The following is a 24,504-nucleotide window of genomic DNA, read 5'->3' on the forward strand; positions in this document are numbered from 1 at the left end:
TCTGACAGGTAGGCAAAGTCAGCCTTTGGGATCCTCCAAGGAGCCCGGTTATTGTCGCGTATCTAGATGGATCTTCATGTTTTGAGCAGGGCAATCTGAATCCTTTCGCTGCTATTGTTCTCTAACCCCCTTTCCCTGCCTCCCAAACCCTCTCTACCTTGGGCTCTGCAGCTCCTGAGTCCTGCAGCTTCCCCAGCTCCTTTGGTGGGACTTCATTTCCACAACCACACCTTTATTCCCCCGTGACAAGTCAGACCTCTAGGGGGCAGCAGAACTGGTGCCCTTTCTCTCTTTCAGGACCAGGACATAACAAGGTGGGCAAGAATAAAAACTGAGCAGAAGGGTTCATTCCAGGGTATCCAAGAAGCAGATCCTGCTGCTTGCCAGCCTTGCTCCCTCCCATCTTGCCTGCCATTGATCTAAGGCCCATTCAATCCTTGTGCTGTCAGAACAGCCTTGCCGCAACCATCCTGGCTATCAAAGGCGAACAATTCTCACACAAGCGCCTACCCATCCCTGTGAGAGTCCTCACTCCCTCCTGCTGTCATTTCTTAAGCCCCAGTAGAGAAAAGCTGCCCGAAGGGCATTTTGTAGTTTCCTCTCTTCTTTCGTCACCTCTCCCACTTGAAGTAACATTTGTATCTAAGAGAGTTTATCTCCTTGGGCCTCTTGACATTCCTGCAAATGAGGTGGTGGGATGGAGTTTATAGAGAAAACCTATTTCCCCGGAACAGCCAGCAGAGGATAAAAGGCTGGTCTTTGAAATATGAAATGGGGACAGGGGCGACAGGAGCATTGTGATTCCATTTTGTAATAATAGGTTGTGCCACCTTCACATTCTATATACTGACCTGATTGGTCTTAATATGTAGTACAGTATCACAGCACACCTGTGTGGCTTATTTGATAAGGTAACACGGTAACATAGTAATTATAAATAATAAGTATTATAACATTGTCTGTTGGGGCAGTCAGCCACTATGGAGGACTATAGGGATAGAAAATGATGCTGTGGAAAGGGCTGGTGGCCCGGGGCTCCGCATCAGTCCCGGCTCTAGCATTTCTTTAATGCGGGACATAGGGTAAGTGGTAAGTGTGCCTGTTTCTCTTCCCTGCTGTGAGGTATCTCAACTGGGTTGTACAGAGTAACTGCTAAAAAACACAGTAGTATCGAAGACCACCAGGGGGCGCCAGAGAATTTCTGCACTGAGAGGTAGTGTCGGGACTTTGATTCAGCTCCTCCCCCAACCCCGCCCCCCTATCCCTCCATCCCGCAAGAGTAGTGGGAATGGAGAAACTAAATTGGGGGTTAGTTTCGTCCTTCCTTGTCTTACGAGCTGATCCTTTCTCTTTCAGGACCTTAGGGGCTCTCAGGAATGCTAAGGCAGTGAAACCTAAAAGGTTTGGGGCCAGCGCATCCTCTGCGATTGGGAGCTGAAGGAGGAGGATACCATGCTGGCCTGACCTCAGCATTAGAAATGACATGCCCAAACCCTGGAGATTTCCAGGGGGACTCTGGAGTCAGAGAGACCCAAGTATAAATCATAGTTCTGTCAATGTCAGAGTTACCTAATGTCGCTGAGCCTCTGTTTTCTCATTTATAAAATGAAAGAACTTAAGCTTGTGAAAACTTATTGAGATAATGCATGTAAAGCACTTAACACAGTGCCTGGCACATAGTAGGCACTCAGTAAATGGTATCTGCTTCCTTCTTTAGGCATTCATGCCTGCTAATGCCAGCTAACATACAGTCACCCCTGGGCTCCCAGTTGTAAAACAGGAAGAAATTTCAATCCCAAGAGGAAGCAAGTGAGTCACAGGCCTCTTTTCCACAACTGATAGCTGGGATAGCAACTCGTGGGAGTCGGGCCTTAGCCTGAGTGGGGGGCCCCGTCCCCAGATGTCCTGTCCCTTCTTTATGCACTGTCTGAAATTCTTTCCCTGGGGATTTCTCCCTTCCTGTTAAGCATTGCCCACCCCAGTCAAATGTTACGGGGTAATTGGATTTATCTTGAAACCTCTTTCTGCAGAAGTGGGCCTAGAGTCGGGGGAGTGAAAAGACCCTGCTTTCCAGGAGCTTAAAGTCTAGCAGGTAAGATAAGATATATTCAGAAACAACTGCCACAAGAGACAGAAGAGCAAAAATCCACAAAACAGAGTAAAGGCCTTAAGAAGGTGCTTTGGGGGTTACCGGGAAGAAGGGCAGACATCCTGTGGCTCAGGCAAGGTCCCTAGGAAATAGGGTTTCTTGTTTGGAGCTAGAAGATAGAGGGCTTCCAGCGCTAACCCAAAGAGTTAGACTTCACTCTGTGGTCATGGTTATGCTCCAAAACAAAAATGTATATTCTTGATACCAGCATAAAAAGCTAAGAAAAAAATGCCCCTATGCATACAGACTGTACTGTACCTGAGGCATTTTCTGTGTTTTTCTGCTTCCGCGTATTCATTCCTGCTGGACCCTCTGCCAGGAAGTCCATCCTTCACTCTCCTGTTCTCTACACCTTAATATCCTGCCAATCACTCCAGTCCCAGTTTTATGAAGTGAAGCCTGCTTCTCTCCATCTCACTGCGGCTTTGACAGGGTCGACCTCCTTCTTCCCAAAACCCTCACCAACTCGACTCCTGAGACCCCACTGCCTGGTCTACTTCTTTCTCTTTGGCTTGATTTTCAGTCTTCCCTGAAGATTCCTCTCTCTCCCCATGTCAGAATGATGGTCAGGTCTCCTCAGGACTCTGTCACAAAGTCTCTGTTTGGCTGGTCTACCCACAACTCTTAATCTGGCTACATATCAGAATCACCCGTGGAGGCCACAGGAGCATGGACTCCTGTCATTTTATCTGCCTTGAACCTGTTCCCCATTTTTCCTCATAACTATAACCCAGTTTCCTTTGGGAGACTCTCTTGCTGTCAGTCCATATGGCTCTAATGGGGTCGATCCCATATCTCGCTCTAGGATATGTGAACTAATATAATTAATGTAAGCTAATTAGCAGCTCCATATCCCCTGGCCAGAGATAGGTGTGTGGCCCATTCTGGCTCGTGAAAGTCAGGCTGGAATGATTGAGAAAGGAAAGCTATTTCTTTGTGAAGGGCTTTCCAAAAGAACATCGACTGTTGCTGGGGGCATCTTGCCAGTGTTCTTAAAGACCCTGCTTGAGAATGAGGCCGAGAAAGGAGGCAAGCCAGAGACTGAGTCCTGAGGACATTATTTAAACTCTTGGATCAAACTGTGCCTGAAGCTCATCCATGCCTGCACTTTTCAATTACGGGAGTCATTTTAGCTCAAGCCAGTCTAAGCTGGGTTTCTTCTCTTGCAAGTAAAAAACTCAGAGTTACAGTTAGGGCCTCGCTCAATCTTACTGAAGTCAGAATCTCTTTGTGATAGGAGTAGGGCCACAGGGAAACCCAGGTTCCCATCCTGGAAGTTTATAGAAGCTTCCAGAGGGATTGGGATGTACGTCCAAGGTGGAAAGTTACTGCACTGTGCCCTCTACCTGGTCCTCCTGAGCTCCAGTTTTTGTCTCTCAGGTGAGGACTCTCCCATACAAACCCACAGCCTGCATCCCCATCCCCAGGACTTCTCACCCATGTCTCCAGCTGCTTCCCGGCAGCTCTGTTTGGAGCTCCTCACCCCAAACCTCACTCCATTCAGTCTCCCCTCATCCTGCCTCCCTTTCTTTCCCTTGGTGTGTGGTGTTGGCATCTTCCCGTGCCTCAGACTGCATGATTGCCTTCTCCTCGCCTTTACCTCGTCATCCAGTTGGGACCAAGTTTTGTGAACTCCACCTCCTTGGTTTCCCTCAGATCTGTTCCTCCTTTTGGGTTCCTCTGTTCCTGCTGCCTGCCCCATACGTAGCCTTCAAACAGGCCCAACTCTCTCACGTAGGAGCCACAACTGGGAAACCTAACCAGAGGAGACCCTACCCCAGGACCTACTAGAATGTCCCCCAGACATTGGGACAGAATGTCCTCCCTGTTCCTTATTTCTCCCCTAGGCTTTATGATCACTGGCAGGATAGGCTTGCCTCTCAGTTCTGCTTCTGACTCCTGAGTATAGTGAGCAACAAAATCAAAGGGGCCTAGGATCCTGGCGGCTCAGTGGAGTTGAGTTGCCAGGCAAGCCTAGACTTTCATGTGAATGGGAAGTAAACTATCTCATTTGAGCCACTTATTCTGGTCTGTCTTGTGCAGTTTAAGCCACGCCCTATGACCTCACCAAAGCTGTGACTTTCTAGAGAACAGAGGATGACTGTGTTCATCTTGGTATCCTCAATACTCGGCAAAGTATTGACGGCCAAGAAATGGTGGTTTGAATGAATGAATGAGTGAATGAATGAATGGATGGACAGATTCTAGTTCTGGCTCTTTCTCAATTACATTACTTAACCTGTGGATCTACTTCTGCTCATGTAAGATTGAGAAATTGATAAGCAAGGACAGGAAAGGAGAACTGGAACGTATGAGGGTCTTCCTAGCTCAAAAATTCATCCATTCAGCAAATCTTTACAGAACACTTTCTAGTGCCAGGCCTTGAGCTTGTGTTGGTGGAGGCTGGTGGTAGAGACCCAGGGATGAGTGCTACAATGCAGGATATAGATGATGCTTGGGGAGCACAGAAGAGGAGCCCCTATAGGCTTGGGAGTTGAGACTTGAAGGATAAGCAGAGTTAGTCAGAGAAAGGGGTGCAAAGAGGGCATATCAAGTGGAGGGAGCTATTTGTGTAAATGCCTGGAGGTGAGAAAAAGCATGGTGCTTTGGAGAAATTGTGAGTGCTTTACTGTGGCTGAAACATGGAATGCAAAGGGAGGCTTATTCTGAAGAGGTGGGCAGGAGCTGGGCAGGATAATGTGTTTGGATTTTGTCCTGAGGGCAAAAGGAGTAGGGGCACAGGCTATGAGGGGCTAAGTTCTTATGCCGGGTGTTGGGAGCTACTGACCTGAAGCAGATGGTCTCAGTTCAGAGACCACGAACCGAGGCCAGGCGTGGAGGAGAGATAGGCTGACCAAGGTAGGCATTCTTTCGGGCTCAAGCTTTGATCTTGCCTTATTATGGGCTCTGAAATTAAATTGATTTGCCCCAGGTAGAGGACAGTAGCATGCTGTTTCTCTTGGGAGAATTCCCTGGGTGTTGAGGGCCAGTCTGAGGCTCTTGCTTGGAGTTGCAGACCAGACATTTGGAAATGCCTTTCCACTTGTCCCCACTTCCTTCCTACTCAGCAATGCCAATCAGTTCAGTTTGTTGGCTGCTACTCTGCAGAGCAGGGGATGGAGGTCGAAGGGCAGGGGCTGCAGATGTGCGGGGGAGGGCCAGCCTGTCCAGGAGGCTCTGGGAGCCTTGTTAACTGGGGCCAAAACAAACTCTCTCATTAAATAGACAGCAAAGCCAAGTGTGGAGGCTGCGCTGATGAAAATGCTGGGGAGCATCTTTAGCAGGCTAAAAGGCTTGAAGAATTTGGGTGCTTACGGTTTCAGGCCATGAGGGATTATATGCACATGTGTGGGGTTTGATACCAGCTGCCATCTATCTAGGGTCTCACTACATATACCTGCCTTTATCTGCTCTTATGTTTTGGTACATATGAGATCATGTACATACAAGCAGGCATATGCATGGGACTGCAAATGCTGTGGGTGACCAGGGCTGCCCCATAGGACATGTGGACTGGCTCCAAGCCACTCCTTGTGTGTGTGTGTGTGTGTATGTGTGTGTGTGTGTATGTGTGTGTGCATGCGTGTAGGTGTGGTTGTGTACTCATTCATGTGCCCAGAAAGGGATGTATGCTAGCCTCTGTGTGTATAATCTGCTTTGGTCTAGATGTGTATAGAAGAGTATGTATGTGAACGATCAGGACCTCAAAAATGTCTAGGAGTAATAGTAGCCATAATCCAGGACAGTATTTTAGTCACCTATACCTGAGTAACAAGATTTCCCAAAACTCAGTGGCTTAAATAGAGTGATTTATTTTTTCTCACAATTCTGCGAGTTGACAGGAGTCAGCAGATAGATTCTTCTACTCCACGTTGTGTGGATGAAGTCACTCATGTGGCTGCATTGTAAGAACTTGGCTGAGGCTGGGATATTCAAGATGGCCTCTCGCCTTTCAGGGCCACTCTAGGTGGCCTTTCATCCTTCCATAGCCTACACTGAGCTTCTTCACAGCATGGTGGCTGGCTTTTAAAAGGAGAGTTCCAAGAGGACATGTCCCACTGGGCAAATGCTTATGATACCTCTGCTTCTGTAACATTTGCTAATGTAGCAATGGCCAAAACAAATCACATCACCAAGCCCAAATTCAAGCCCAGGGAACTAACCAAGAACCTGATTCCAGGATGTGTACTCCATTGGAAGCCACAGATGTAACTTTCTACCCCAGACTGGGAAGAATGGCTGGCAGGGTGGGCTAGTGAACCTATCTATGGAATCATATAACCTTGAAAAGTAGGATTCGGGGAACGTTGTGGTTAAGAAAGTCTATACCCAGCTCTCAACCCTACTGCTCAGACCCTACCTACCCAGCCAAGCTCTCTCCTGATGACTTCTTGTAGGAGCAGCTAGAAGCCTCAAACAGCCCACAGCCCTCTGGTCTTGGTTCAAGAATAATTCAGCAGAAGTCTCAATCTTTGCCTCATTCCAAGGTCAGTCATGGACAAATCTAGGACCCAGTTTCTGCTTTCTTAGGGACTATTCTGAGTGGTTTCAGGAGCGGTTCTACTATTTACCAGTTGTGTGATCTTGGACAAATTATGTAGACTCTCTGAACCTGTTTTTAAAATCTCAAATATAAGGAAAACAATCCCTATTTCCTAGGGCCATTGTGAGGACTGAGTGCTATGATGTATGCTAAGTGCCAGATAAGTACTCAGCGTGAGACCACCATAGCCATTCAAGAGCTTCAGAGATTGGAGATGTACAGCAGAGACCAAACAAAAGTGCATGCCTCCTCTCAAGCCCTGTGTTCCTGCAGATGAGAGCAGGGACAGTGCAGGTCATCAATCCATCATTTAGACCACACCTATTATTGAGAGAAACCCAGAGTTAGGGGCTCACAGAGCTTGCAGTCCCATGGGCCCTCTGTAGGGACCTACGGGCATAGAAAAGAGACCAGCAGTGCCAGGCAGCATGAGCTGACTGCCAAATAAACATGCAGATGACTAGTGTCTTAGAACTTGGAGAAGGGGAGATGGGTGGAGACTTGGAGTTGAGGTGAAGTAAGGAAGGCTTTCTGGAGGAGGTGAGTCTTGAACAGGGCCTAGAGCGTGGCAAGATCCAGACAGAGGAGAGGACTAGAAGGATAGAGCAGAAGATACAAACTTTTGTGGTCTATACTTGCCCAGGATGCATCATGTGACAGCCTAATCCCCAACATCCCCAACTATCTGTCTCTTCTCAGGTGGCATGGTCTAGTCATGCTTGGCATACATACCAACACTCCCATTCCCACACCACTGACAGACATCACTAATCAATTATGGAACTTCTCTCCCAACTCTCTCTCTCTCTCTCTCTCTCTCTCTCTCTCTCTCTCTCTCTCTCTCCTTCTCTCCCACACACACACCCTCCCTCCCCTCCACCCCCCTAAGACTTCTCAAAGCAGGAGACTATTATCAATCTATTGGGGTTAGCACTTGGGGCGAACCCATTTTGCTGACTCAGGTTGAGATGAAATAAAGCAATGTATCTGAAACTGAAACTCTGAGCTCTGGCTCCTACATCTGTAAACTGTGTGCCTTTCAGTAGTGTCTTAAACTCTCTGGATCTTAGCCTCTTGCCTGGGACAGGAGAATATTAATTCCTACTCAGGGGAATACCAAAAGACTCAAATGAGATCATGTGTGCAAGGTTCTAATAAAGTACAAAATCCAGAAGAGATGATGGTGATGGTCCTGCTGCAGCCAGATGTCAGAAAGCTCAAGCGAATGCATCCATTAGGGCCCCATTTGCATCTCGTTGGAGGAAGAACAATCAGTTCAGCAGTGAGAGTGAGACGCAGACCCTCGGAGCTGTCAGCCTGTGGAAACAGGGCTCGGAATCTGGGCCTCCGTGCAGAAATGGTGGAAGGGTGCTCCAAGAATGTACTCAGAGAGGCAGCCCAGGACTTGAGCTCTCTCTGACAGGCAGGAAGAGCTGTCGGAAAGGCAGGGAACTGCAGGTTCAGACAGATGTTTTTAGTTGATGACAGATGGATAATGAAGAGCACAATTAGTTTACCAAAGCAGATCCCTGTTTACCAGCATCTGAGAACTACAAGTTATGGTGTGGTGTTTCTGTGTGCTCTCCTGTTCCAGCCCTTCACCATCCCCCACCACTGTGGAACTCTTTGTCTTGACCATGAACTCAGTCTTTGAGCCTCTTCTTAGGATCAGCTCTCCTGGTTTGAAGTAGGAAGAATCGCTCTACCCCTTGCCCAGAAGAACCTTTATAAATCTCCCCAGGCTCCACTGGTATATACATTTGCAGAAACTGAGCACAGAGAGGTCAAAATGTGGCCCAAGGTTACACAGCATACTAGTGGCAGAGTCAGATCTGAGCCAGGTCCCTCTCCTATCAGGCACCCTACAGCCTCCAAGTTCAAGCTTAACCCAGTGTCTGGACTGTAGTCAATTACCAACAAATCCAGAAAAAATTCTGTTCTTTCTACAGAGCTATGCTCTCTCTCCTTCCTTTGCCAGCAGTAGCTGTGAAAGCAGGACTTGTCTGGAACATTTGTTCTGTAAACCTCATTACAAAGGCTTTTTTTTCTTTCTCTTTCTCCTAAAGGTTATTGTTTTGTTAGGGTCATTTCTGAAACCTAGGGATGGAGGGTGGAGTGGAGGCAATGCCCCGTTTGTCTTTCCTAAACACCCCACCCCCCCAATCAGGAAGAGAGGGGTCTTGCTTTCCTTGAGTGATCGGTTCCTGACATTAGCTCGTCACTGACAGTAAGATTGGCTGTAGATACCTATTAACTTGAGTCTTGCCTCGGCTTTATGAGGCTCTGAGACAACATCTGGAAACAGATGTTTGTCCAAAATGGAGCAGAAGCAGGAGGCATGGGGCCAAAATGCATAAGGCAGATATGCTGAGGGCTTGGCAGGCTGAGGGCCATGGGCTGGTGTCGGGGCTTTGTCTATTTGAAGGAATGGCTCCTCCTCTGGGATGGATACAGGCGACTGGCACACTGGGCCTGTCCGGGGATTAAGGCCAGTGCTCAGAGGTGTTGGCTTCTGTCCCCTCAGCCTCCCTCTTTGCTCCCATTCTGTAGCCAAGGACTAGGAGGAGTCCAGCTCCTTGAACATGTCAACTTTCTTGTTTCCCGGAGATGGAAAATTCTCAAAAGGCTGGAGACTCCATCAAATTCAAAATTGTTGAGGTTCCAAATGTGAAACTCAGGGCTGGGCATGTTAAAATTCTTAGGGAAAGAGTTATGATGGTGGTCGTGGAAATGGTGGGAAGACACTGGTGGTGGCGATGCTTGTGGTAAAGATGGTGGTGGTGGTAGTGGATGGGGTAGGTGGATGTGGATGCAAATCAGGGTGCCCATCTACTCACCAGGTTTCTCCCAGTTGCCACATCTATGTTTGATGCTTGACCAAGAACAGACATTTCTAGCCATTGTGATTGGCCTTAAGGGTGACCAAGCCAAACCAATCAGGGACCTTCCTTAAGGTTTTTGAATCTGAACTTGGGAGATGGAAATTCTTTCACTTTGGAATCACTATATAGTCAGGATGTAAATCCCTGAAGCTCACATGGACAGGGATCTGTCTACGAAGAGAGAATTAAATGAAAAAAAAAAAGAGAGAAGGAGAGATAAGAGATGAAGAGAAAGAAACCATCTTCTTGGTGTTTAGGTTTTTGGGTGTGTGAACCATAACTCCCCTATCTTTCTCTTTCTTTTTCCTTAATCTAGTTGAATTGGGTTTCTTTCACTTGCTACCAAAAAGTTCTGACTGACCCTGAGCAGAAGGTGATCATGGCAGTGTAAAGATGATAATGTGAGAGGGAGCCTAGTAGTGATGATAGTAGAGACGAAAATGAAAATGACAAAGACGACGTCGGTGATGGAGGTGGTTATGACGATGCTGTGGAGCTGCCAAGAATGGAAGTGCTGGTGATCATGGTTTAGATTAGATGGTGATATTGATGGGAATGATATTGGTGAAAATGATGGTTATTATGTGATTGATTATGGTGATCGCAGTGAAGATGCTGACTTTACCAGTCTAATCTGGGTACGTGTCTTAGAAATAGACCCAAAAGACCCAGGAAACGATCATTTAAAAAAATTTTAAAAAGAGGAGGCAGGGGAGAACAAATTTTTCCAGATTGTCAAGTACTGTCCTTTCTCTTAGCTGGATAAATCCTAGCTGAAACTGGTCTTGGAGAGGAGGGTCACAGATGGTACCCCATAGAACTCCATAACTGTATTGGAACCTTCTATAACAGAAAGATCCCTAAACCCACCCATTGGGTCTTCTTGAGAATGACAAGTACTTCCAGAGATTCAAACATCAGGCAAGATGAACTTGGGGCGAGACAGCAAACATAAAAAAGCACAGCATCTCGTGTCTGAACATTTACACTTTGTATGTATCTGTGACTCTGTTCATCATGGTCTACTGGGTGAAAATTAGTTTCTTTGGAAGAATAAAGCGACTAATTTTTGTTAAGCATTCACTATATGTCAGGGACTGTTCTATGTGCTGTATATATATCATCGTGCATGATAAAATTCTCACAACTCTAGGTATTTCTAGTCTCCATTTACCAAATGAGGAAACTGTAATAGAGCAAGGTTTTGTAACTCACCCAAGGTCACGCTGTTAGGAAGGCAGCATGGGAAACCAGGCTGTCTGGTCTTTGGGTCCCACTCCCAACTCATTATACCCCACTGGGAAATGTGCTCAAGGTGGAACTGCCTCTTCGTACCCCCATCCCAGCAGTGGTTCTGATAGTCTCTTCCCCAGGCACCTCCCCTGTCATCCTCTTCCACACAAGAAGGCATTTTCCAGAAGGAAGGCCTAACACCAGGCAAGGGGAAGTAAACCTCCATAGGTTCCCTGCAAGAAGCCACCTGCTTTAGGGAGTTGACTGGTGTTACCATCGTCCCCATGGAGAGTTGCTCTGATGGAGAAAGGCTGGGTTATTGGGAAGGCTCCACCTCTTCCATGGGGTTCAGTTCCTTCTCCCAAACAGAGAGTTCTTGCCACAGTAGCAAGGCCAGACCTCTAGGGTTCTAACTCAGGCATAAGACTGTAGATGTGGCATTGGGGTCAGAGAAGCGTGTGTATAATTGTCTCTTCACCACTGTGGGCTGGTAACTACCTCTCTGAGACTTTATTTTCTCCCTGTAAAGTGCAGATAATAACTTGTATTCTCTAGGGTTATTGGGAGCATTCAATGTGTAAAGCACCTCACCCTATGCCTGGCACATAGTAAACATTTGATAAATGTCAGCCGAAGTTGTTGTAATGGTATTTTAATTCTCTGGACTTTGGTCCTCTTTGTCATTCTCCTCATCCATGAGCAAGATTTATGTTTTGCTAAAAGGAGATTCTTCTCTTCTAGGAGGGAAGAATCAAGTAGCTAGAGAAACCCAGACCTGACTTTAATACAGGAGGGTCAGTACTCACCCCCGAGCTGTCTCCTCCCCCAGAAGTTATAGATCCCTGTGGCTGGATTTTTAAAAATAAACACATGCCATTTCCACAATGGAAAAATTTCTTTTTTAAAAAAATAAAGTAAGCAAAACATTCTCCCGTCTCTCTGTTGGCCAAAGAGAGCTAAGATAAATCTCCCCTTTACACAGACGCAGAAGTTCCAGCTCCAGGCTCCACCCTGAGATGGTTCTGGCTTTGTTGGAGTTCACCACAGCCTCAGGAGTGCCCATGCCCAGTGCCCTGGAGGCCACACAGGCTCTGCAGTGGGAATGTGGTCTTTGTGGGGTGGGGGTCTCACTCCCCTTCTTTTAGCTTTTTCTTCTCAGTGGTGCCCCCTGCCGGCAGCCAGCACCATTGCACTTGCTAATGCTGTTTATAGACTGACATGTTGGGCACCTCACCCTGAGACCCTGACAGGTGAAAATACTTGCTGAGGTGTCTCAGCAAGTAAATGACAGAGCTGGGACTAGAGGGAAGAGTTCAGTTTCCTGGCTTAGGAACTTTCTCTCACACCTGCCACTCTGCCCCATCAAATCACATGCTTCAAAATCTCTAACATCAATTTGTTGGTCTGGGACATGGTGAGAAAACCTCTGAATCTGGAGCCAGAAGCCACAGGCTCCATCCAGCCCCATTCTTTGCCCTCTCTAACCCTATAAATCAGATTTACTTCCCTTATGGTCCCGATATGGTCTTCCGCAGTTCCCAGGGCTACATGCTTTCCATTCATATCCTGCCAAAGAGAAAGAGCATCTTATCTTAGCATTACCAGCAAAAGCCCTAAGATACATTCTAACTGGATTAGTTCAGGTCACATGCTCAACCCTGGACCAATCCTAGTTCTGAATCACTATCCCCAAACAGAAAACAGGGCTATTGGGAGGAGCACCTGGATCCTAGGAGGCAACCAACAAGTGTCCACATGGCTCATGGTGCTTGGACCCCTTGACCTCTTTATCAGCAAAAAAAAAAAAAAAATCTAAAAACTAAAAAGTTTTGTGATTCCTCGCAACTGCTATAGAGATGTGACTGCTCCAAGGATTCTATTCACCCATGAAGCATGGATTATGGACTGCCAATAATGTAGTGCTCTCCTTAGTGATAGTTGCTTGTTTTTATTATAGCTCATGATCTCTTTGCCCTCCTCATGGGACCAATACCCCAGATTTCCTTTGAGGAACAACCTGTCCCTACAACATTCTGTCCATGTAATTTGAATAGGACCATGTGACCTAAGATTAGTCAATTAGTGCAGTTCTACCCTCTTGGCTTCAGTGATTGGTTCAGGGATAGACACATGATCCAATCTGGTTCAATGTCAGATACTGGAGTTTGTTTCTCACAACTGGGGGAAGCAAAGCAACTTTTTTCTGCCAAGTTTGAATCTGGGAAGGTGTAGCTTGGAGCTGCTGACAGACATCTTACCGAAACTTAGAGCCTGAAAATGAAGACAACTGGAAAAGAGTAGGACTGAAAAATGGACCAAGACTGCTTCCTAGTGACAATTTGAAACCCCGGAACAAGGTGCACCTAAAGCCAGAGCTATCTTGGATTTTTCAGGAATACGTTCCAATAATTCTTTTTGCTCAAGCCCGATAAATTGGGTTTTCTGTCATTGGCACCCCAAAGTGTCCTTACTGGTAGAGTGTGTGTTTGAGTTACCCTCATCCTCACCCACCCTGGGCTAAAAGCTCCTGATTCATTGTGTGCAAAACCCAGGCTTCCAACAAGCAAACTGTTTCCCTGCCAAATGCTTCTGCTTGGGGGTGTCAAAGAATGAGGCCTGTTGAGAAAAAACAGTTGTCTATAATGGGTCAAAGTCACATTGTCAGGCCATGATTACTTTGATCATGACTGTGAAACGTGGAGAAAGAGGTGTTCCAAAAGGAACAGAAGAGAAAGGCAGGCAAGATCCCACCCTTACAGAGGCATCTCAGGGAGCACTCTGGGTCATCCCCTGGGGAAATTAAGTCTGGCTGTTGAGAATGTTTCCCAAGAGAACATGCACGGCTTCGCTGCAAATTCCCACTCAAGCCCTTCCTCAAATGGCTAAATAATCCAAAGAGCTTTGCTATGTATTTTTCATTCCACATACTATTTGCTCTGCCTGCCTGTCCTAGCCAAGTAAAGACATTTTTCTTGTGGAATTCTAGTTCATGGAATCCCATAACAAGTGGAACCGTGTGTCACATGTCCCACTGTGTAGTCCAATTCAGCAGATGTCACCGAGCATCTTCTCCTGCCAGGTCCAGCTTCAGCGGGGCCCTCGGTAAGCACTGTTGTGAATTAGATGCAGCCCCTGCTCCTCTAAGATCTCAGAGTTGGGGGAAGTAGGATGGAAAAAAAGACAAGCTGTTACATAAGGCTGAAAGAAATAAGAGCAAGGGAGCTGGAGCTGAAGCCCTGTGTTTGGAGAATGTGAGGGGGGAGACGTGTGGGGGAAGGCAGGCATGGCAGGAATCACAGGGTCTGCCTGGCCACTTGCCCTTCAGCAGTGGGGGACTCCCACACTGGAGAGAGAGGGAAGGCTTTCTGGGCCAAGGGAACACTGAGAAGACATGGAACGATATAAGGCCACTTGTTCATTTTTCCTCCCATCTTCTTAGGCTGTGTTTCTGCATTTAAGCTCGAAAGGGGCTTATGAAAACATCACACTCAAGGGGTTAACTGTCGAAACTGAGACTGCAGAGTCACGTGATAGCCCTTATCCTTAATTAATTTCTTGCTTTCTTGGCCAGGACTCACCTTTCTATGAGCCAATCTAGCAAAACAAAGACGAGAATTGTATGTCTTGTAGCATCGTGGTAGTTTCTAAGCCAGCCTACTACATGAGAACACACTGGCGAATATTACAGCAACAAACTTTATCTGTCACAAATTAGCCATATGAGATCATAAATGGGTGGTTGTTACCATTTCCACATTGTAGATAGTTGTTTTTTGAGCACAACAGATTTGAAAAAAGGGGACAAACGAGGTGATGAGGAGCGGGGGTGAGCTAAATGAAGATATGGCCCAGAAAAGAGAAAGGTAGGTGAGAAGGGGCAGAGCAGATATAGGAGTTCTGTTTGGGAGCATAGACACTGAATATTTATTAGACACTTAGTAGCTCTGCTGTGTGGCTCAGGACCACCATTCAACTCTCTGTGCTTTATTCAGGAGGGATACAAAACTTTGGAACCTCTGATAGTGGTGATGATGTATTAGTGATGTATATTGCATAACGAATCATGCAAAACTTAGTGGTTTAAAACAACAATAATCGTTATTTCCCACAGCTTCTGTGGTTCAAGAATTCAGGAGTGACCTGGCTAAGCATGTCTTGCTTGAGGTCTTGTGTGAGGTTGCAGTCAGACATTGGTTGGGGCTGTACTCATCTGAAGCCTTGAGGATCCGCTTCCAAGGTGGCTCAATGGCTTTTGGTGGCAAGACTCAGTTCCCCTCCATGTGGTGTCTCCACAGGCTGCTTGAGTCTCTGCTTGACATGGCTGCTGGCTTCCCCTAATGCAAAGGATCCTAGAGATCAAGATGGAGGCTGCAATGCCTTTTACGATCTACTCTTGGAAGTCACATATTATCATTTCTGCTGTGTCCATTTGTCATAGTACTGATTCAGGGTGAGAGGAGATTACCAAAAGCATTAATGTCAGAAGGTGAAAGGCTAACTACACTGTTCCCTCTGGTCCCCAATGATGCATGAGCCTCCCATATGCAAAAATACACTCACTCCTTCCTAAGGCCCCCAAAAGCCTCATTCCATTACAGCATCAGCTCAAAGTCCAGAATCTCATCATCTAAAACAAGTCCAGGTATGGCAAGGTTCTTAGGGTGTAGTTCTGCAAGTATAGTTTAGTTAATAATGGAGCTTGAGGGGCCAGAAGGCATCGGGAGTAAGGTGGAGTGGGGAGCAAAAGATAGGCGGATTATATTCATGTAGTATGGATAGGGCAGAGGAGCTCACTCTATGCGTGAGCCTGAGAGGCGAGACAGATGATGTGGCCAGGGAGAGGAAGCTGGAAGGTCTGAAAAGAACAGAATGATGGGGTGCTTCAGGGCTCCCAGAGCCTCCCATTCAGTCATCACCAAAATACAGAAAGACCTCACTTATTCCTCCAAATGGATCCTATAATTAACTTGTGTTTATTTCAAGTCCTCTTTAAGAGAAAGAGAAAAATAGAACAATAACTGAAAGTTGTTATTATGAATGTATAGTAAAATCATCCCCATATCCCCAAATGGTGTGACACTCCTATGGTTGGATACATTGAGCAGGATGTTGAAACCCACAGGGCTAATTGCGGGTCTCAGAATGATTCCCCAGTGCCAAAAACAATTCATGACACTTCGCTTATTGAGGCAGGAATAGGGGCTCAGGCATGTGAAAAAAAAAAAAAACATTTCCCAGCACAAGTGGGAGCAGAAAGGCCCAGAACATTCAGATGAGTACATGGTCCCTTATCTAGATATGAGTGGATGGCTAGGACCCAAAGAGAAGCAATCTGGGGACTAATCCCATGGGTCGTTTCCTACCGACAGAGATAAGGCAGGGAATACAAAGGACTTGGTGAATGCTGGTGCTCCCATTTACTGGCCGTGTGTGATCTTGACACATCTCTGGGCCTCAGTTTCCTCTTCATCAAAATGGAGACAATAACATCCTGCCTGCCTCGCAAGGTTACCTGTGAGATGCAAATAAGATAATGTCTGTAGTCACAGTTGCCATGTATCATTGGGCACGTTGTTCACTGAATAACTGTGCCTAGTCCAAGGAGTGAGTAGAGACTGAATCAACCCATGTTCCCTGTAACAAGTTGTGGGATCATGGGAATTCTCAGCCTAGAGAGGCATCTTTTTCAGACCCCAAAAGGGACCATATGAGCTAGTAGATCTGTCTGCAAATGCCAGATCACAAGTTGTGTGAGGTATGAATGTAAAGGGCCACCAGCATCACCCTAGCTGGCTTTGTCCCTAATGAGAGGTCCTCGGTTGGATCTGGAACAGAAATCATTGTTCCCTCCATCCCTGTAAGTAGAGGAGGGAGAGCTGGGGCAGAAAATGAAAATGAGCATTCGCCATTCTCCAGCAGGCTCACGCGAGCAGATGTTGGGTGGTTTCTTGCCTCCCTGGGCCACAGCCTCCCTGTGCAGGCTGCAGGGGATGGGGGCAGGGTGAGGCGAGACTGTCAGTCAGGCTGGAAGGCCCTGTAAAAGGAGGGAATGAGCAGTGCCTTCCTTTCCTGTGGGAAAGAGGGGGACTCTCACTGGGAGTAGCCTCCGTGAACGCATTCCAGGTTCCCATGGCCTTTACTGCTCCTGAGAGAAATGATCCAGGGTAGGAGAAATGGCTGCAGGAGAAGCAGAAGCCAGAGGATAAAAAAGAAAAGAGGCTTAATCCCTTCCCTCACGCATCCCCTTTCCCTCTGTCCCAGCACCCCGATCTCTGAGCTCTCTCTCTTCCCCACCCAGGAGCCCCATCCTGAGACCCTTATCCTCAGCTCCTGCGGAGGGCGGGACAGAACTTCCACCACTCTAGAAGGCTGGAGCTCTTGCCAGCCCTGTTCCCAGCCCACTCTGCCATGCTGGCCCAGTTTCTGCTTCTCTCTTCATTCCTTGGCTGCGACCCACACATCTTATAGCGACCTAGGTCACTACCCAGGTCCTTACTCTCTCCTGCCTACTCCTGCCGAAGGCCCTGACAGCTGACTTGCTCATTTGTGCAAGGGTGCGGGGGGAGTGGAATGATGGGAACAGCACCAGGCAGTATGAATTTCAGTTTACCAACCCAGGTACGGCAGAGACAGAGCTGTCTCTGCTCTTTGCTCCTCTATTTCTATGTCAAGGCCTTATTTTGCTGTAGTAGTAGAGGTGTCATCACAGCCAATTTGGAATTCTCTCCTTTTCCATGGTGGCATCTAACTTTCCAGAAGCTTAAGTGGTATCCAAGCATCTGGTCTTCAATACATTTGTGAAGTCCATCACTATGCCTGTTTTTGTTCATTGGTTTCTGAAGGTTGAAACAGAGAAGGTCTTCGTCCCCTTTCAGGACCCCTGATCTCTTTCCTCATTAATCTCCTGCCACTCTTGGGAGTAGCAGGTGAGTCTTGTTTTTCAGGGCCATTCTGGTGTGGGAAATCTCTACAAGGCTGATTAAGACCTTGCTGTTGGAACATTCCATGAAACCATTTCTCTTCCCTGGAGTTTCGATGCTTGCCAGGGCTCTCTGTAATAGAACCCAGGTCCCCTCTTCTCTCAGGTCCTCCAAAAGTCTCCAGTTCCCTCTCTGAAACCACCACTGTCTGTGCTCTTGTAGCTCCTGATTCTCCCCTGCTCCTTATTCTCACCCCCAAGATAGAGCTTCTATTTCAAATCCAAGGGAAGAAATCATTGTTCAGGCTGCATTGTCTTCCAAATTTTGCCGACGTGAGCTATTTCTTCTACCTTATTGCTCAAGAGTTTTCAACTCAAAGCCAGGAGATCCTGTCCCCTACTTTCTGAGGTCACACATTTCCCCTGAGACAATAACATGGGGCAGAATTTGGATTGAACTGAGAAGAAAAGGAGCAAATCATGGAAGGGGGAACAATGGTTAATAGTTCAAAACACTGACCTGAAGTATAGTCAAGGATCCCCTGAAATTCAGAGGTTCAAGTGATCTATTAAGTTAGTGCCACTAGTCACACTCAGATACAGAATGAGAATTTGAAACCTCCTTTTGCATGTCAAAATTAAGGATAATGAGAAAAACTATAAGACAGCCAGTTTGAACCATCCTAGGGGAGAAAGAACTAGAAAAATTACCATCAATTACCCACAAGCATTGGGTGGGTGTGAGCTGCCTAGCACTTGGGGCACTCAGAAAGGAGCCACTGGGCAGGTCACAGCTGAATCCCGAGAACCATTGATTTCTTGGAGGAAGTCTGGAGGAGAAGGCAATTCTAGTGAGGGGTTGGAAAACTGTGCCACATGAAGGAGGGTGAAGAAATAGGGAAGAAATAACTCTGAAGGTCTGTCAGGTGGGAAAAGGACTTGTTCTGGGACTCCCTGTAGGAACTGAGGGACACAGGGAATCAATCGGACTCCTTCCCTGCTGAAGGAAAGACTTGTGGATTTGTCTGAAAATGGAAAGACTGTCCTTAGAGATAGTTTGTTCCCCCATTGGTGGGATAATGGAAGAGAGGATGGATGAACCCTGGATGATGAGACAGACCCTTGGATAGAACGTCCAGTGATACCTCAGAGTTTCCTGCCCTGCTGAGATGTCATAATTCTTCCCACCTGCCGAATTTTGGTGTCCCCCACCCTTCTTGATTTCAATCCCACTAATCCATACCTCATGTTAACCCAAACAGGTGCTGCCTGAAGGTATCACCAACCATGAAAAATGAGTTTGCCGAGAGATAGAAACTGAAATTAGATCACAAGAGAAGGGCTTGTCTTGCCCATGAGAACAGAGTGTTTCCAAGCCTTCCTTCATATGTAAGCAATCACCATGGTAATTGACATCATTGTTCACCCTTAGCTCACTGGGATCTTGCCTCCTACTCTTTCTGAGAAAATTGAGGCTATCAGGTATGAATTCTCAATTCCCAGGTGTCCTCACCCTTAGGTCTTGTGCCAGCCACTCATCTTGCTTCCCTCACTGCAGCCTCAGAGGATGAAGTGGTTCTCTGTTCAAAGCCAATCACCCACCTGTGTCTTTGACCTCCAATTTCCCCGCCTCCTCCAAGAGGCTCCTGCATCAGTCATTTTTCCCTCTCTTGGATCTTTACCTCTCCCACTCCACTGGCTGCTTCTCTTCTGCCTAAAAATAGACTCAGGCCTCTCACATCAAAAATCTAGATCTTCTCATGTCCTCCTCTAACTTCTGTCCAAATCTCTCTTCTCCTCTTCTCATTAAATCTTCTAAAAAAATACTCCACACCTGCTGTTCTCCAATTGCTCATCACCCAGTCAAACCTCAGTTCTCTGTAAACTGATCAACTAAAGTTACTCTTAATCGCTCTAAATGTTCTTAATGAACCTATTAACAAATCCAGTGGAATTTCTCAAATCTTAGCTACTGTTTTCACTATTTTATTGAAAACTATCAAACACTTCTGGAACTCTCTCCCTTGGCCTCTGTAATATCACTTCTCAACTCTTTCTGTCTTCTTCTCTAACATCTTCAAGGAAACCAATCTGTGGTAGCCAATCTCCAAGATGGCCCCCAAAGATTCTCACTCCCTGGAGAGTTCCTTGCATAGTCTCCTTTCACATTGTATCAGGGTTGGACAGAGATAGACCAATAGAATATGGCAGAAACAGTGGTATGTCACTTCTGAGATTAGATTACAAAAGACAGTGTAGCTTCCATTTTGGTCTTTCTCTCATTCTCTCTCTTGGATCACTTATTCTGGGTGAATCTAGCTGCCATATATTGAGGCCCTTCAGATAGCCTATGGAGAGGCCCACTTGACAAGGAACTGAGACTTCTAGTGAGGAGCCGAGGACCCCAAACAGTAGCCACGTGAGTGAGTCTTCCTGGAAATGGATGCGCCATCCCAAATCAAGGCTTCATATAATGCAGCCCCAGCAAAGAGCTTGATTACAGACTCATGAGAGACCCTGAGCCAGAACCATCCATCTAAGCTGTTCCCAGATTCCTGAACCTCAGAAACTATGAGAAAATAAATATTTGTTGCTTTAAATTACTAGGTTTGGGGGCAACTTGTTACTCAGAAACTAATAAGACTCTCTTTTTTTGACCTGTATATGGAGCTCCATGAAATGTTGGTGTTTCCCAGCATTCCACGATGGATGACCTAATTTCTCACTCTCGGCACTTTTGGCGTGGGCAAAAACTATGTTTGCGTTGCCTATTCAATTGTCATCCCACACCCCTTCTTGAATCCACCTCCCATAATTGAGTCTGAACCAGATACCTGCTTACCAGCCTCCCTTGAAGCTAGATATGGGAACAAGATCTGACCTGGCCCATGGGACCTGAGAAGTAGTTTGCTGGGTGTTCTGAGAAAGGTTTTCCCCTTTGACAAAAGTGGGAGATTACTGAAAGACTATTTTTTTGCCTTCTAGTTTATGTCATGGGAAGAAGCATGATGCTCAGAACGACAATATCTGGTGTTCTGGGAAGTGAATTCTCTTCCCCCACTCCCCACCATTATCCTCCTTGGTCACATCAACAGTGAAGACCAGAGAATATGCCTTTCTTGGGGGATGAGAAGTTTTTTCAACCTGTTTCTTGCCTGTAAATTTTGCAAGCCCAAGAGTTAAACCTTGAACAGTCATAGTCCTTTTAAGTCCAGGCTTGCAATTTTTTTTGGCAGTACAACTCATTCAAAGATGTAGCAGTCTTCTTATCTATTTGATTCTGGATGACTCCATGTATCAATAGCCATATTCATAGTTATTATTTTATACATACATTTAAAATTTTCTGAATTTCTTTCCTCTCGTGTCTCCATTGGTCTCTACTTCCTTTAAGCCACTGATTTGGGGTAATTTATCACAAGTATGTTCGGCCTATCAAACTTAGATGGGAGAGTGCTCCTTCAAGTCTCTGTTCCCTGAGTCAGTTTGTCCAGTTGAAAAGATTCACCTCTTAGTCCATTCAGTTTTCAACAATGGATACTATAGCCATACCATTGATATGATCCTTGCCATACCTAAGATTTTTCTCTGGCTGCATTAAAGGGTTTTTAAACTTTTTAGTTTTTGCTTCTTTATTGGTTTTCAGCAATTTGATTGTGATGCCTTGATGTAATTTTCTTTATGTTTATCCTGATTGAAATTAAATTAGTTTCTTGGATCTATGGGTTTATATTTTTCATTGTATTTTAAAAATCCCTGATCATTATTTTTTCAAATACCCACATGCCTCGACTCTTTTTCTGGAATTCTAATTACATGTACGTTAGACCATTTGTTTAATTGGTCACTGAAGCTCGGTTTCTGTTTTTCTCAGACTTTTTCTCTGTGCTTCAGTTTATTCTGTCTTTAAGTTCACTTATCTTTTTCTGTCATGTTTAATTTGCTATTTAGCCTATCCCATAAATTTTTAATTTCATTTACTGTATGTATTAGTAAGGATTCTCCAGAGAAACAGAACCAATAGTGTACACACACACACACACACACACACACACACACACACACACACGTATCTCTATCTTGCCAGCTAGCTAACTTGAATAAAATTTATTATAAGGAACTGGCTTATGCAATTATGAAGACTGAGAAGTCCCATTATCTGCCATCTGCAAGTGGGGAAAACCAGCCCAGGAGTGCTGCTGTTGTAAAAAGACTGATGTTACAGCTCAAACAGGTAGGTGGAGAGAGAGAAATCAATTTTGTGTGTGTATGCTGTTTGGGCTCTCAGTGGATTGGTTGATATTCGTGCACATTGGGGAGGGCAATCTCATTCATTCACTCCACCAATTCAAATACTGATCTCTTCTGGAACCATTTTTACAGAAATAATGTTTAATCAAATATCTGTGCATACCATGGTCCAGTCAAATAATTCATATTAACCATCACATTGTATTTTTTAGTTCTAAAGTTCCATTTAATGTTTCTTAAAATATGTTTAATTTCTTTCCTCATTATATTTATGTTTTCCTTTAAATACTTGAATCTGCTTATAATTGAATTGCTATTTAAGATTCTTGTCTGCTAATTCCATGACATTTGTCATGTCTGAGTTAGTTTCTACTGTCATGTTTTTTTTCTATTGGTAAGTGTCATTTCTTTGCTTCTCATATCTAGTGATTTTTTATTGAAAGGTGGACATTTGAAATTACATTATTGAATGTTGATTTTTTAAAATTATTATTCTTTAAAGATTGTGTAGTTTTGTTTTGTCAATTTACTAGGAGATCAGCTTGATCCTTTCAACGCTTGTTTTTAAGCTTTGTCAGGATGTGTCTATAATAGCCTTCACTCTAGTTTAGCTCTACTCCTAAGGTGTGGCCTTTATGAAGTTTCTCCTAAATACATTGGGTGCTTAATGAAGTCTCTCCTTCTAGCTGTTATGAACTTGAACATCTCCCAACTCTGTTTGAGCTCAAAGAGTTGTTCAGCTTACAATACCCCAATAAATATTTTTTCTTCAGTATTTGTCCTAACCTCATGGAGATTCATCATACAAATGCACAGTTTAATATTTAGCCAAAGATTCGAAAAGATTCCTATGCAACTTTCTGAAACTCTTTCTGCATAGCTTCCTCCTCTCCGGTATTCTGCTCTGCAAATCCCAGCTGCATGAGTTCTCTGCATTCCAATCTCTGTCTCCTCAAAACAGTGAGACTTCTGTGCTCTGCTTGGGTTCTTCCTCCCAAAGCCATGATCTGGTAAATGCCCCTGGGGTGAAAGTCAGGTTGATCGTAGAGTTCATCTTATTGGTTTTTTATTTTTTATTTTTTTTTGTCCCTCAGGGACTAGTTTTGTTCTGTTGGTTATCCAATGTCTGAAAACAGATGTTTCATATATTTTACCCAGTTTTCTATTTGTTTCTTGTGGGCAGGGGCTAGTCCAGTATCTGTTACACCATTACAGTTCAAAGCAGAAGTCCACACAGGATAAGTTTTCATTAGCCTTTCTGACTGAAAGCCTTTCTCAATTTTACCTCTTACAATTTAGGGCTGTGAAGCAGTTGCCTCTTCTAAGCCCACAAGAACTAATAGTGGACCTTTTATTCCCTCTCATTCCTGCTTGCTAACTAGCCAGTTCTTTTGCGAACCTATCCCTTTCTTATTTTTTGCTGAACACAGCCAAAGACAGGCATTGTGTCTACCAATCAACTGTTTTCTACTCTCTTTCCCCAAGGTGACAAGTCATTTAGGTACCTCATCTATCTTCATACACAGGGTATATGCTTATGGATGATCAGAAGTGGCAGAGCTAAAAAATATTAAGATCTGGATCCTTGATGACATATTGAGATGATGAAGCCCAGGGCCTACCTTCAAAGTTACTAAGTGAAATAAATAAATGCCCTTGTTTCAGCCCTTTTTAAGTGGCTAAATTCTGTTCCTTGAAGTCTAAAGCAAACTGATGAACACAGGGGTGACCCACCCTCTTCCATGGTTTCTGATGCCCATGCTCTCAGATCCTTGCCTCCAGCCAGGTCTTCCTCTGTAGTGCTATGCTCAGATATCCACCTGCCTACAGGTCATCTCCACTGGATGCCCCATCATGTTCCTCAAACTGAACATCTGAAATTGGTCCTATTTCCCCCCCTCCTCAACTGCCTTCCCCCAGAATTCTCAATCTCATTTGAAGGTACCACCATCGGCTTTGTAACCCAAGCTGTAAGCCTGGCTGTCATTCTGGAATTCCACTTTTCCCTCTTCTCTGGATATCCATAAATCACTAGGTCTTATAATTTTGTCCTCTAAGCATTTCTCATATACCACCCCCTCCTCTCCATGCCTCCTATTGCTACTGAGAATAGGCCTCTTTCCTCACCTACTCCCAGCTGGTCCCCCTGCTTCTCATGCATCCTCTGCACTGCTTCTTTCTTTCTGAAACATAGATATATCTATATCACTCCCCTGCTTAGAAACTTCCAGTAATCCCCGCCCCACCCCCCAACTTGTTTAAATGATGAAGTCCAAACCCTTACCAAGGCTTACAGGCCTCCAGGCCTGGCCCCTGCTGACTACTCCAGCCCCGACTCTTGTCATTCCCCCTCTTCACATCATGTCCTAGCAACACTAATCTGTGGTTGGCTTCTCTAGTCACTCTGCCTCTTCTCCCCTGTAGGCCTTTGTGCATGCTGTGCCTTACCTGAAATTCCCCCTGCTGATGCTATCTCATCCCCCAACATGTCTCCTACCTGAGCATCTATTCATCCTACATGAGTAGG

Source organism: Rousettus aegyptiacus, unplaced genomic scaffold (genome assembly GCF_014176215.1).
Source record: "Rousettus aegyptiacus isolate mRouAeg1 unplaced genomic scaffold, mRouAeg1.p scaffold_m13_p_6, whole genome shotgun sequence".
Lineage (NCBI taxonomy): Eukaryota > Metazoa > Chordata > Mammalia > Chiroptera > Pteropodidae > Rousettus > Rousettus aegyptiacus.